The following is a 13,842-nucleotide window of genomic DNA, read 5'->3' on the forward strand; positions in this document are numbered from 1 at the left end:
CCGAATTGGAAGTAGCAGGACCAACCAAGTATCTTTTTCCATCTCCGGGTTCCTAAAATCTATTCCATACACGTCCCCGGGTAGGGGACATAACAGGGATTAAACTGATAGGAATAGTACTACTTAACACACCTAATAATAATAATAGGGGATGTAACAGGGATTAAACTGATAGGAATAGTACTACTTAACTACTTAACATACCACTCATATCTGGTGGCACAGTACATTGCACGGCGCACGCGCAGTGCCCCAATTTGGAAGTAGGAGGACCGACCAAGCATCTTTTTCCATCTCCCGGTTCCTAAAATCTATTCCATAGACCAGCCCCTGATAGGGGACGTAACAGAGATTAAACTGATAGGCATAGTACTACTTAACACACCACTCATATCTGGTGGCACAGTACATTGCACGGCGCACGCGCAGTGCCCCAAATTGGATGTAGGAGGACCGACCAAGCATCTTTTTCTATCTCCCGGTTCCTAAAATCTATTTCATACACGTCCCCTGATAGGGGACGTAACAGGGATTAAACTGATAGGAATAGTACTACTTAACATACCTTATAATAACGCAGAGAGAGGCAACGCGGAGAGAGGAGTCTGAAGAAGAGGAGTCAGAGGAGGAAGGTGGCTTTGAGGAGGTGGAAGACCAAACACAGCAGGCGTCCCAGGGGGCTTGTTGTCACCTTTCGGGGACCCTTGGTGTTGTACGTGGCTGGGTGGAGGAAAAGACCTTCAATGACCTCAGTGAAGACAAGGAACGGACATGGCTAGCTTGGTATCCAACCTTGTGCAAATGGGGAGTTTGCGGTTGGTTACGGTGCGTTAAACAGGGAGTTTGGTCTGTCATAGTTTGGTCTGTCACTGTGAAGCGGGCGTAACCGTTACACTACCTGATCGATACAACATGATACCTGATGTTTTAAAGCACGTTATTCCAAACAATTTAGGAATGTTAGGTGATTTATGCCCTTTATGGATTAAAACCCGACTCTGCGTCAACTATGTAATTTTCCATGGGAGTTTTGCCATGGATCCCCCTCCGGCATGCCACAGTCCAGGTGTTAGTCCCCTTGAAACAACTTTTCCATCACTATTGTGGCCAGAAAGAGTCCCTGTGGGTTTTAAAATTCGCCTGCCTATTGAAGTCTATGGCGGTTCGCCCGCTCGTGAACATTTGTGAAAATTCGCGTTCGCCGTTCGTGAATGGAAAATGTTATGTTCGCGACATCTCTATTGTCAGGAGCAACTACTGCCAGGTTTGACAGCACAATTAGGGAGATTTATCAAACTGGTGAAAAGTAGAACTGAATTAGTTGCCCATATCAACCAATCAGATTCCACCTTTTATTTTCCAAAGGAACTCTGAAAAATGAAAGGTGGAATCTGATTGATTGCTATGGACAACTAAGCCAGTTTTCCTGTATATAGAGAGGTATATAGTGAAAAGTGATAGACTATACTCATTCTCAGCTGTAGTAGACTAGGAAAATGAATCTAAGGGCCGCTTCACACGAGCGGATGCCGTGCGTGGCATCCGCTCCGTGAAAGAGTGCCAAGACCCGCTGCAGACTGCAGAGGCACGGAGCGGTAACATGACTGTTAATGCTCCGTGCCTCTCTGTGATCTCTTTACTACGAAATCACAGTGACAACTGTGATTTCGTAGTAAAGAGATCACAGAGAGGCACGGAGCATTAACAGTCATGTTACCGCTCCGTGCCTCTGCAGTCTGCAGCGGGTCTTGGCACTCTTTCACGGAGCGGATGCCACGCACGGCATCCGCTCGTGTGAAGCGGCCCTAATAGTAAGTGTGAGACTTCTGTGCCATCTGCTGGTCATATATATAACTGCAACTACAGTTGAAACAGCTTATTTGACTGTATCACTGTTCAAGGACCCATTCACACAACCGTATTTTTGGTCAGAATTCAATCCATATTTTTGCAGATAGGATGTGGATCCTGTGGATCAATGGGTCTGCAAAGAATGCTGACGGCACACCGTGTGTTCCATAGACCTGCAAAAAACATGTCCTATTCTCAGTTTTGCGGACAAGGATAGCCATTGTTACAATGGATCCTCAAGAAAAAAACGATGCAACACGGACGTCATCCGAATTCCAATTGCTACATCTGTTCCATGTAGTAAATGTACTAAAACATGAATTTAGTGTTTTTTGTTAGATTGTTTCAAATTATTGTTTGTGATGTTTCATGTGCAGCAGCACACCATGATAGATAGATAGATAGACAGATAGATGAAAATAAGTATTTGATACACTGGCGATTTTGCACGATTTCCCACTTACTGTACAAAGAATGGAGAGCTCTGTAATTGTTATCGTGGGTACACTTCAACTGTGAGAGACAGAATCAAAAAAAATAATTCCAGAGAATCGCATTGTATGAGTTTAAAATAATTAATTAGCATTTTATTGCATGAAATATGTATTTGATAAAATAGAAAAACAGAATTTCATATTTGGTACAGAAACCTTTGTTTGCAATTACAGACGTTTCTTGTAGTTCTTCACCAAGCTTGCACACACTGCAGCAGGGATTTTGGCCCAATCCTCCATCTTCCCCAGATCTTTCAGGTTTCGGGGCTGTCGCTGGGCTGCATTGAGTTTCAGCTCCCTCCAAAGATTTTTCGATTGGGTTCAGGCCTGGAGACTGCCTAGGCCACTCCAGGACCTTGAAATGCTTCTTACGGAGCCACTCCTTAGTTGCCCTGGCTGTGTGTTTCGGGTCATTGTCATGCTGGAAGCCCCAGCCACGAACCATCTTCAGTGCTCTTACTGAGGGAAGGAGGTTGTTGGCCAAAATCTCTCGATACATGGCCCCATCCATCCTCCCTTCAATACGGTGCAGTCGTACTGTCCCCTTCGCAGGAGGAGGAGACACGTTATGGGTAACTGATTTCGTCCTCTGTACAGACTTCTGCTACTTTTTACACTTTACTTAGGTTTTACATTTTTGGACTATGATGAATAGTTGCCACTGTGTCTTCCTCCGGCAGCTGTCACCATTTCCCTGCACTTGTTTTAAACACTTCATTCATATGAATTTCGTAAATAAAGACTATTATTGATTTTGTGCGGTCTGGCAGCTTTTTATAGGTGTTTGACCAAATTAAAGGGGTATTCCCATCTAAGGCATTTATGGCACATCCACAGGCTGGGTGGGAGAGGTGGGAACAGACACGAAAGACATGTCTATCAGTGAAAGTGAAAACTCTCGCAATATGGCCTCATGCACACGACCGTTGTTGTGTCCCGTGTCCGTTGTTCCCTTTTCCGTGATTTTCTGCGGACCCATTGACTGGGTCCGTGGAAAAATCGGAAAATGCACCGTTTGTCATCCGCATCCGTGATCCGTGTTTCCAGTCCGTGAAAAAAATATGACCTGTCCTATTTTTTCCACGGACAACGGTTCGTGAACCCATTCAAGTCAATGGGTCCGTGAAAAAACACGGATGCACACAAGATTGTCATCCGCGTCCGTGATCCGTGTCCGTTCTTTTTCCTATCATTTGCAAGGCAAACTTGACTTAGATTTTTTTTCACTTTCCTTCATGTCTGGTGATCCTCCAAAAATCAAGGAAGACACACGGAAACAAAAACGGAAACGGATCACGGAACAACGGAACCCCGTTTTGCGGACCGTGAAAAAACACTGTCGTGTGCATGAGGCCTATGGTTGCTGAATGGCTGAACTTTATTAGGAAATTGTCAAGGAACCATGAACCAGACGTACAACAAGAGATACGTGGAAATAAGAAGGCTTTATTGCAAATCAGCTGTAAGCAAAAGTCCAAACGGATGGCTAAACCGGAGCAGGGTCTTGCGAAGCCAGGGGTCAGGAACCAGAGGGGTAGTCAGACGAAGCCAGGATCAGGAACCAGAAGGGTAGTCAGACGAAGCCAGGATCAGGAACCAGCGGGGTAGTCAGACGAGGCCAGGATCAGGAACCAGAAGCAGCAGCAGTCTTAGAAGCATGTGCACACAGGAGGACCAAGCAAGGAACTGAAGCCACAGACCTCCTATATATATGAGCTAGGCATCCAGCTCCTCCCAGTGGGAAGGAGAAGCCGCAGGGTGGGAGGCTACAAGAAACCCAGAAACCAAGATGGCCGCCAGCACATGTCAAACGAAGGAGAACAGCAGAAGGTAAGACCATGACAGTACCTCCCCCTCAAGGGCCCCTCCTCCGCGGAGTAAGGAACGGTTTCTGAGGGAAGCGTGCGTGGAAGGCTCGGAGCAAGGCAGGAGCATGGACATCTGCGGAGGGAACCCAGGAACGCTCCTCTGGACCATAACCACGCCAATGGACCAAAAACTGCAACCGACCGCGGACCAGGCGTGAGTCCAGGATATTGCTCACCTCATACTCCTCACGATTGCCCACTTGGACCGGACGAGGCCGAGGAACCGAGGAAGTGAAACGATTACACACCAATGGCTTCAACAGGGAGACATGAAACACGTTGGAGATCCGCATGCCAGGAGGAAGCGCAAGGGCATAGGCTACCGGGTTTACCCTGCGAAGCACTCGGAAGGGACCAACAAAGCGAGGCGCCAGCTTGGGAGTGGGCACTCGAAGGTTGAGGTTGCGGGTGGACAACCATACACGGTCTCCGACCTGGTAGGAAGGAGCGGGCGCTCGTCTGCGATCAGCCTGGAGTCTCTGGCGCTGCGCAGATACCTCAAGGGACCTCTGGATCTGTACCCAAGAAGCACGTAGGACGGAAAGGTGATCCTCCACCGCCGGAATATCCTGGGGAGAGAATACCTCCGGTAACACGGCAGGTTGGAACCCATAATTGGCCATGAAGGGAGACGTCCCAGAGGAAGAGTTCACCGCCGTGTTCCTGGCAAACTCAGCCCAAGGCAGGAGGTCAACCCAATTGTCTTGGTGATCGGAGACATAGCAACGAAGGAATTGCTCCAAGGCCTGATTGGATCGTTCTGCGGCCCCATTGGACTGAGGGTGGTAGGCCGAGGAGAAAGAGAGATGAATCCCCAACTGGGAGCAAAAGGCGCGCCAGAACCTGGACACAAACTGACTCCCCCGATCCGACACAATCTCCTTGGGCAAACCGTGCAACCGGAAGACCTCCCTGGCGAAAATCGTGGCCAACTCTTGTGCAGAGGGTAACTTCTTGAGAGGAACACAGTGGCACATTTTGGAAAACCGATCCACAATCATGAGAATGACCGTATGGCCTCGGGATGCAGGGAGGTCCACAATGAAATCCATCCCCAGGTGTGACCATGGGCGCTCCCCGGTGGCTATTGGTTGCAAAAGGCCCAACGGAAGGTGCCGAGGGGACTTACTCTGGGCACAAACGGAGCATGCCGCTACATATGCGGCGATGTCGGAACGTAGAGAAGGCCACCAGAACAGACGTGAAACAGCCCAGGACAGCTGATTCTTTCCAGGATGCCCCGCGGCCTTGGAGTTATGGTAGGTTCGCAACAACCGAGTGCGCAACTCCTCAGGCACAAAACATCTGCCGTTGGGTCTCCCAGAGGGAGCACCAGATTGAGCCGCCAAAATCTGCTCACCCAGGGGAGAGGTCAGGCTGGTGCGAATGGCGGCCAGGATCTGATTCGGAGGTATGACCGAAGTCGGAATCGACTCCTTCCCGGACAGCTCGGAGTACTGCCGTGATAAGGCATCCGCTCTGATGTTCTTGGAACCGGGTAGGTAGGAGACCACGTAATTAAAACGTGACAAGAACAGAGCCCATCTGGCCTGACGTGGTGTCAAACTCTTGGCCTCAGAAAGGTAGGTCAGATTCTTGTGGTCCGTCAGGATGAGAACCGGAACCACCGAACCCTCGAGCAAGTGCCTCCATTCTTTAAGGGCCTGCACGATGGCCAATAACTCCCTGTCACCAATCTGATAGTTGCACTCCACGGAAGACAGTTTCCGGGAGTAAAACCCACAAGGAAGCAGAGGACCCTCTGGTGTTCTACGCTGAGACAGAAGGGCGCCTACTCCCGTCTCAGACGCGTCCACCTCGAGGACAAAGGGCAACCCAGGGTTGGGATGCGACAGAATCGGAGCCGACACAAAGGCGGACTTTAGAGCCTCAAAAGCTCGGATGGCCTCGAGCGGCCAGACCTGGAAATTACTGCCCTTCCTGGTCAGATCCGTGAGAGGCTTGGCTAGCATAGAAAAGTCCCTGATGAACTTCCGATAATAATTGGCGAAGCCCAAAAAGAGCTGCAGAGCACGAAGACCACTGGGCTGGGGCCACTGTAAGACAGCCGAAACCTTCTCAGGATCCATGGAGAACCCCTCAGCGGAAATGATGTAACCTAAGAAGGTTACCTGGGATCGGTGAAATTCGCATTTCTCAAGCTTACCGAACAGCCTGTTCTCTCGTAACCGTTGCAACACTCGTCTGACATCCATAATGTGGGCCTCCATGGATTCAGAATATACCAAGATGTCATCCAAATAGACCACCACACACTGCTGCAACAGGTCACGGAAAACATTGTTGATGAATTCCTGGAAGACTGCGGGCGCATTGCACAACCCAAAGGGCATAACCAAGGATTCATAATGACCGGTCCTGGTGTTAAACGCGGTCTTCCACTCATCGCCCGCCTTGATCCTTACCAGGTTATATGCCGCCCTCAGGTCGAGTTTGGTAAAGACCGTGGCCCCTTTGAGGCAATCGAACAGCTCGGAAATCAAGGGTATCGGGTAAGCGTTCTTGATCGTGATGCGATTGAGACCCCTGTAATCGATGCAAGGCCTCAACTCACCGCCCTTCTTTTTCACAAAGAAAAATCCAGCCCCTGCCGGGGACGAGGATTTGCGGATGTGTCCGCGTGAAAGCGCCTCCCTCACGTACTCCTCCATGGCCTCATTCTCCGCTACCGACAGTGGATAGACCTTGCCACGAGGAGGAACGGCACCAGATTGTAACTCTATGGCACAATCGTATGGGCGGTGCGGAGGTAGGGCAACCGCGCGCACCTTATCGAATACATCCCGGTACTCTTCGTATTCAGGAGGCAACAGAGAGTCCGAGGAAGTACACAGCAACTTGACAGGCCCATGGATGCAACTAGCCCCACACTGCGGTGACCACGAGAGGATCTTGGCCGATCTCCAATCGAAAGTCGGATTATGCTTCTGGAGCCAGGGGTACCCCAAGACCACCGAGTAGTGTGGAGACGAAATAACCTGGAGACAGACTGACTCTCTGTGAACGGCACCAATGGCTATCCCCACTGGAAGGGTCTCATGAGTCACGTGTGGCGGCAGAAGGGGTCTGCCGTCTATCGCCTCAAGAGCCAGTGGGGAACCTCGAGGCTGCAGAGGAATGGAATTGGCGGCAGCGAACACACTATCAATGAACAAACCACCAGCACCAGAGTCCACCAACGCCTGGGTCGTCACCGAGCCCCCGACCCAGGAGAGGACAACAGTGATCAGTGGTTTGTCAACACGGGAAACCGGGGACGAGGAGACTCCACCCAAGATCTGCCCCCGACAGGATCTCAGGTGCGAGCGTTTCCCGGACGGTTCGGACATGCCAACCGAAAATGCCCACCGAGACCACAGTACATGCATCGGCCCTCGCGTCTCCGGAGTACCCTCTCCCCCTCGGACAGGCGAGCAAACCCCAGCTGCATGGGTTCACCCCCAGACAAGTCATCCCCAGGAGGCGTGGGAGGAGAGGGAGGCACGGGTGGGACAGCAAACGTAGGCGCCAATCTGTTAGAAGACCTCCGCAGGCTCTCCTTAAAGGAAGGTCTCTCCCTGAGTCTGGTGTCAATCAAAATCAGGAAAGAAATAAGAGACTCGAGCTCCACTGGTAGGTCCTTAGCTGCAACCTCATCCTTCAAGGCATCCGAGAGACCATGAGAGAAAGCAGCGACCAGAGCCTCATTATTCCAGCCCACCTCTGCTGCCAGGGTACGAAACTCAATGGCGTATTCAGCTACGGATCGTGAACCCTGTCTGATGGACATAAGGAGCTTCGCAGCAGAGGCAGCACGAGCCGGCACATCGAATACCTTCCGAAGAGAAGCAACAAAACCGGAAAACTCGGCAACCACCGGATTGTTGTTCTCCCATAAAGGGCTGGCCCAGGCCAAGGCCTTGTCCGAGAGCAGCGAGATCAAGAAGCCCACCTTTGATCTCTCAGTAGGAAAGGCATGTGGCAGCAACTCGAAATAAATGCCCACCTGGTTAAGGAAACCTCGGCACTGAGTTGGCTCTCCCCCAAAGCGCTGTGGAAGGGGGGCAGAACCGGTCATACCCCGAGACACCGCAGGCGCAGCAACAGGTGTCGGAGTAGACTCTGGCGCAACAACCGGAGCGGCAGTAGGAGCGGGCCCAGGAGCGACAACCGACCATTCGGGGACGGAAGCGAAATGAGCCGTGCGTTCAAGCAGGGTTTGCAACGCCACAGCGAACCGACCCAACAGGTGATCCTGCTGATCAAGTCTGGCAACCAGCGTAGGTAGCGAGGATGGCCCTGTACCGTCAGAATTCATGGCTTGGTCCTAATGTCAAGGAACCATGAACCAGACGTACAACAAGAGATACGTGGAAATATGAAGGCTTTATTGCAAATCAGCTGTAAGCAAAAGTCCAAACGGATGGCTAAACTGGAGCAGGGTCTTGCGAAGCCAGGGGTCAGGAACCAGAGGGGTAGTCAGACGAAGCCAGGATCAGGAACCAGAAGGGTAGTCAGACGAAGCCAGGATCAGGAACCAGCGGGGTAGTCAGACGAGGCCAGGATCAGGAACCAGAAGCAGCAGCAGTCTTAGAAGCATGTGCACACAGGATGACCAAGCAAGGAACTGAAGCCACAGACCTCCTATATATATGAGCTAGGCATCCAGCTCCTCCCAGTGGGAAGGAGAAGCCGCAGGGTGGGAGGCTACAAGAAACCCAGAAACCAAGATGGCCGCCAGCACATGTCAAACGAAGGAGAACAGCAGAAGGTAAGACCATGACAGAAATGCGGCTGTACAGATCAGTTGTGACGCTTCGGCCACATACGGCCTTTTTCAAACTGGTGCCGCTGGAGCAGAGGAGGAAATGGAACAAGCGCTCAGGGTATGCACTATTAATCTGCTGAGAGAACTAGCCATATGGAAAAATAAATGCACTGCAGATAAGGCTACTTTCACACTAGATCCGTCATACGGGCTCAATACCGGAAAAAAACGCTTCCGTTGTGTCCCCATTCATTGTCAATGGGAACAAAACGTAACTGAACAGAACGGAATGCTCCAAAATGCATTCCGTTCCGTTTAGTTGCGTTCCTATACCGGAGAGCAAACCGGATCAGGCATAACCCCCAATGCAAGTCAATGGGGACGGATCCATTTTCTCTGCCACAATAGAAAACTGATCCGTCCCCCATTGACTTTCAATGGAGTTCATGACGGATCCGTCTTGGCTATGTTACAGATAATACAACCAGATCCGTTCATAACGGACGCAGATGGTTGTATTATCAGTAACGGAAGCATTTTTTGCTGAACCCTGCCGGATCCAGCAAAAATGCTAGTGTGAGAGTAACCTTAGGCCCCTTTCACACGGGCGAGAATTCACGCACTGCACCCGCACTGAATCCGGTCCCATTCACTTTAATGGGGCTGTGCAGATGAGCAGTGATTTTTACGTGAAAATCGCAGCATGTTCTATATTCTGCGTTTTTCGCGCAACGCAGGCCCCATAGAAATTAATGGTCTGCGTGAAAATCGCAAGCATCCGCAAGCAAGTGTGGATGCGGTGCGATTTTTACACATGGTTGCTAGGAGATGATGTTAGTAAATTGATAAAAGTCAATTTACTGTATTATTTTCCCTTATAACATGGTTATAAGGCAAAATAATAGCATTCTTAATACAGAATGCATAGTAAAATAGCGCTGGAGGGGTTAAAAAATAAATAAATTAACCCGCCTCATCCACTTGATCGCGCAGCCGGCATTGTCTTCTTTCTTCTTCTTTCAGGACCTGCAAAAGGACCTTTGATGACGTAATGTGGTCCTGCGCTGACATCACCGCGCTCACCACGTGATAAGCACGATTACGTCATGAAAGGTCCTTTTGCATGTCCTGAAAGAAGAAGAAAGAAGACGATGCCGGCTGCGCGATCAACAGGATGAGGTGAGTAATTTGTTTTTAATTTTTTTTACCCCTAAAGCCACATTTTAGTAAGCATTCTGTATTAAGAATGCCATTATTTTCCCTTATAACCATGTTATAAGGGAAAATAATAAAATGAATAGAACAGCTAACCCAAACCCAAACTTCAGTGAAGAAGTCCGGGTTCGGGTCTGGGTACCACATTCAGTTTGTTATCACGCGCATGCAAAACGCATTGCACCCGCGTGATAAAAACTGAACATCGGAACGCAATCGCAGTCAAAACTGACTGCAATTGCATGCCTACTCGCGAGGGTTTCCCGCAATGCACGCGCGACGCATCCGGAGCAAATCCGGAACACCCGTGTGAAAGAGTCCTTACAGTGTTACTTATTGCCACAGATCAGCTCCATTGAATTACGGTGGATCTAATCCACATAGCTCAGATTTCTGCCGCAGATTTTCATAAAATTCCACAGCAGCTTTGCCAATGGCCGTTCCGTTCTTTGTGCACATAGCGTTATAGGGGTTCTCTGGGAATGATTTAAAATGGCCTCAACAACCTGTCCTGGAATGTAAGCAGAGCTGCCTAGTGGGGGTGAGGCTGTGGGGCCTCACTACGCACAACGCTCTGGCACTTGCATATACTACACATTGGTGAGTGTTCCTGTCAGGCTGTTCAGCCATGATCGCATATCATAGGCAGGATTCCATCATTACCATCTATTGTAGAGCAGTGTGTAGTGAAGTACATGCTCACCCTCTAGGACAGGTTGCGGACGGCCATTTGAAATCATTCCCTTTAACCCCTTCCTTACTGGAGGTTTTTTCGTTTTTGCGTTTTCATTTTTCTTCCCTATCTTCCTTGAGCCATAACTTTTTTATATTTCCATTCACATAGCTGTATGAGGGCTTATTATTTGCGAGACAAGTTGTACTTTCTAATGCCACCATTAATTATGGCATACAATGTAGTGGGAAGCAGTAAAAAAAAAATCCAAATGGGATGGAATTGGAAAAAAACGCAATTCCTCCACTGTCTCACGTTTCGTTTGCGGCAAAACTGACCCATGCCCTTCATTCTCTCAGTCAGTATGATACCCCATACGTATAGGTTTTTTAAGTCTAATTAGTGTAATAATACATTTGAACTTTGAAAATCACCATAATCTGACCCTCATAACTTTTTTATAGTTGTGCTCGGATCGGCTCATTACGAGAGGGTCCCCTACCTAAGCCTATACTCCCCCCCCCCCCTACCTAGAACCATCGAAGGGTAGCCTAAAGGGGGCCACACCAATGATGAGTCCTGAGAAGAAGGGAGGGCTTCTGGGTGGGTCGAAAGCATTCGAACCGACAAGTGGGGGCAGGAGAGCCAGGTTTAAATAATTAAAGCCCCGCCTCCCCTCACACAAACACGGCACTCTTTAATTGCCTACCACTTGTGCTCGGATCGGCTCATTACGAGAGGGTCCCCTACCTAAGCCTATACCCCCCCCCCCCCCCCACCTAGAAGCAGCAGAGTTATGCCGGAACTGCTTATCGAAGGGTAGCCTAAAGGGGCCAAAAGAACCATGCATAGGAGTTTTGAAAGACTTTGATAACAGAAACTACAAAACCAAAACTCGGAAAGCCAGTGACATTTTGTATTAAGGATCCGGGATATAACGCATGGAACACGCCGAACTCCAACGACCCAACCGTTTGATTACATGTACTGGTACCTTATGCATGGACGCCGCAGCTGCTGCGCCCCTGTGGAAGGAATGTCCTGTGATCGAGAGAGGATCGACCCCTGAACCTGTTAACTAAACCCGAATGTGCTGAATACCTGCCAGGTATAGTTAACAGTGCTATAGGACAGGTTTAATTAAGAGTGGCAAAAAACCCGACGAAGCCCAATAGGTGAGTGATAGTCCCCCCGGCCAGCAGCCGGGTAGGTGTTCATATTTCTGAAACAGGCGCCAAGCTGTCTTGTAAGCCCTCAGGGTATTACTGGCCAAGGAATTGGCCATCAGTCTGTTAGCTATGCTGAGATGAGAGACTAGTCCCAGCGCAGCTGGGCATGGTGAGGAATTGGCATTGGCAACCGATCTGCCCCTGGACAAACCTGTAAGAAAAAGTGGGGGGGGGGGAAATTTTAATTTTTTTTTTTTTTTTTTTTTTTTTTACGAAGAAGCCATGCGTGAGACTCTAATGGCAGAGTCATATGTGTAAACCTAAAACTGAGAAGCCATGCGCGAGAGACTCTAATGGCGGAGTCATATGTGTAACCTAAACGGAGAAGCCATGCATGAGAGACTAATGGCGGAGTCATATGTGTAAACCTAAACAGAGAAGTCGTGCGTGAGAGACTCTAATGGCAGAGTCATCTGTGTAAACCTAAAGCGGAGAAGCCCTGCGCGATAGACTAATGGCGGAGCTATGCGCGAGAGACTCTAATGGCGGAGTCATATGTGTAAAAATAAAACGGAGAAGCCATGCGTGAGACTCAGATGGCGGAGTCATATGTGTAACTAAAACGGAGAAGCCATGCGTGAGAGCCTCTAACGGCGGAGTCGTATGTGTAAACCTAAAACGGAGAAGCCATGCGTGAGAGACTCTAATGGCGGAGTCATATGTGTAAACCTAAAACGGAGAAGCCATGTGTGAGAGACTCTAATGGTGGAGTCATATGTGTACACCTAAAACGGAGAAGCCAGGCATGAGAGACTCTGATGGCGGAGTCATATGTGTAAACCTAAAACGGAGAAGCCATGCGTGAGAGACTCTAATGGAGGAGTCGTATGTGTAAACCTAAAACGGAGAAGCCATGCGTGAAAGACTCTAATTGTGGTTTGAAATTTTTATTTTTATTTTTTTAAAACTATAAACCACTTACGCAGCTCCAGTATGGGCACAGCTCTGAGTACGAGCACAAAGAGCATGGTATAACGCAGGTCACCTGCACGGACTAACTAACATCCTGTGCCTAAATTACCCCCTTGGAACCTTCTGTACGGCCGGCAGCAGGAAGCCAGCCATCCACCTATGATCTGCTCCCCCTGACCGAGCCTGGTACTCCTTCCCCCGATCCCTGCCTACCTAACGGCGCGGCGGCCCGTGCCAGACTTTATTGAAGATGAGGAGCGGGGAAACGGTGTCCTGCACCTTTACCCCCAGCCGTGTGGGGAGCTCACGCTGCTCCCTGGCAGAGTGCACCAGTGCGGGGGAGCCCCCCCCTCAGCCAGGGCCGACCCACCGCCGGCTGGACCCTCGTACCGCGTGGGGAGCAGCGCCGCTCCCTGGCAATGTGCACCGGATCAGAGGGAGCCCTTCCTTTACCGTGAGCCCCGGCCCCCGCCGGTTTGAATCGTGTGCCGCATAGCTCCCTGGCATTATGCGCCGGCGCGGGAGTGCCCCCACCTGGGGGCTGGTTATTGTGACTGGAACCCGCTGGGAGACTGAGGCCTGACCGGACCTACCTGTGACCGTGAAGGCTGACCCCCTCCAGGCCGTGGCTGACCCGCGTGCGTAGACGTGACGCAACTACCTGTAGATGCCCACCCAGTGCCTGTAGTCAACGGGAGTGCGACCGAGTCTGTGGATGTGACCGACTGGCCCCTGTAGTCGTGAGGGGACCCTACCTCGGGAGTAGCGGTAACGAACCATCGCCTGTAGACGTGGTAGTATTACCTCACGAGTCTGTTGACATGAGACTAAT

The sequence above is a fragment of the Bufo gargarizans genome, chromosome 5 (genome assembly GCF_014858855.1).
Source record: "Bufo gargarizans isolate SCDJY-AF-19 chromosome 5, ASM1485885v1, whole genome shotgun sequence".
NCBI classification, from domain to species: Eukaryota; Metazoa; Chordata; class Amphibia; order Anura; family Bufonidae; genus Bufo; species Bufo gargarizans.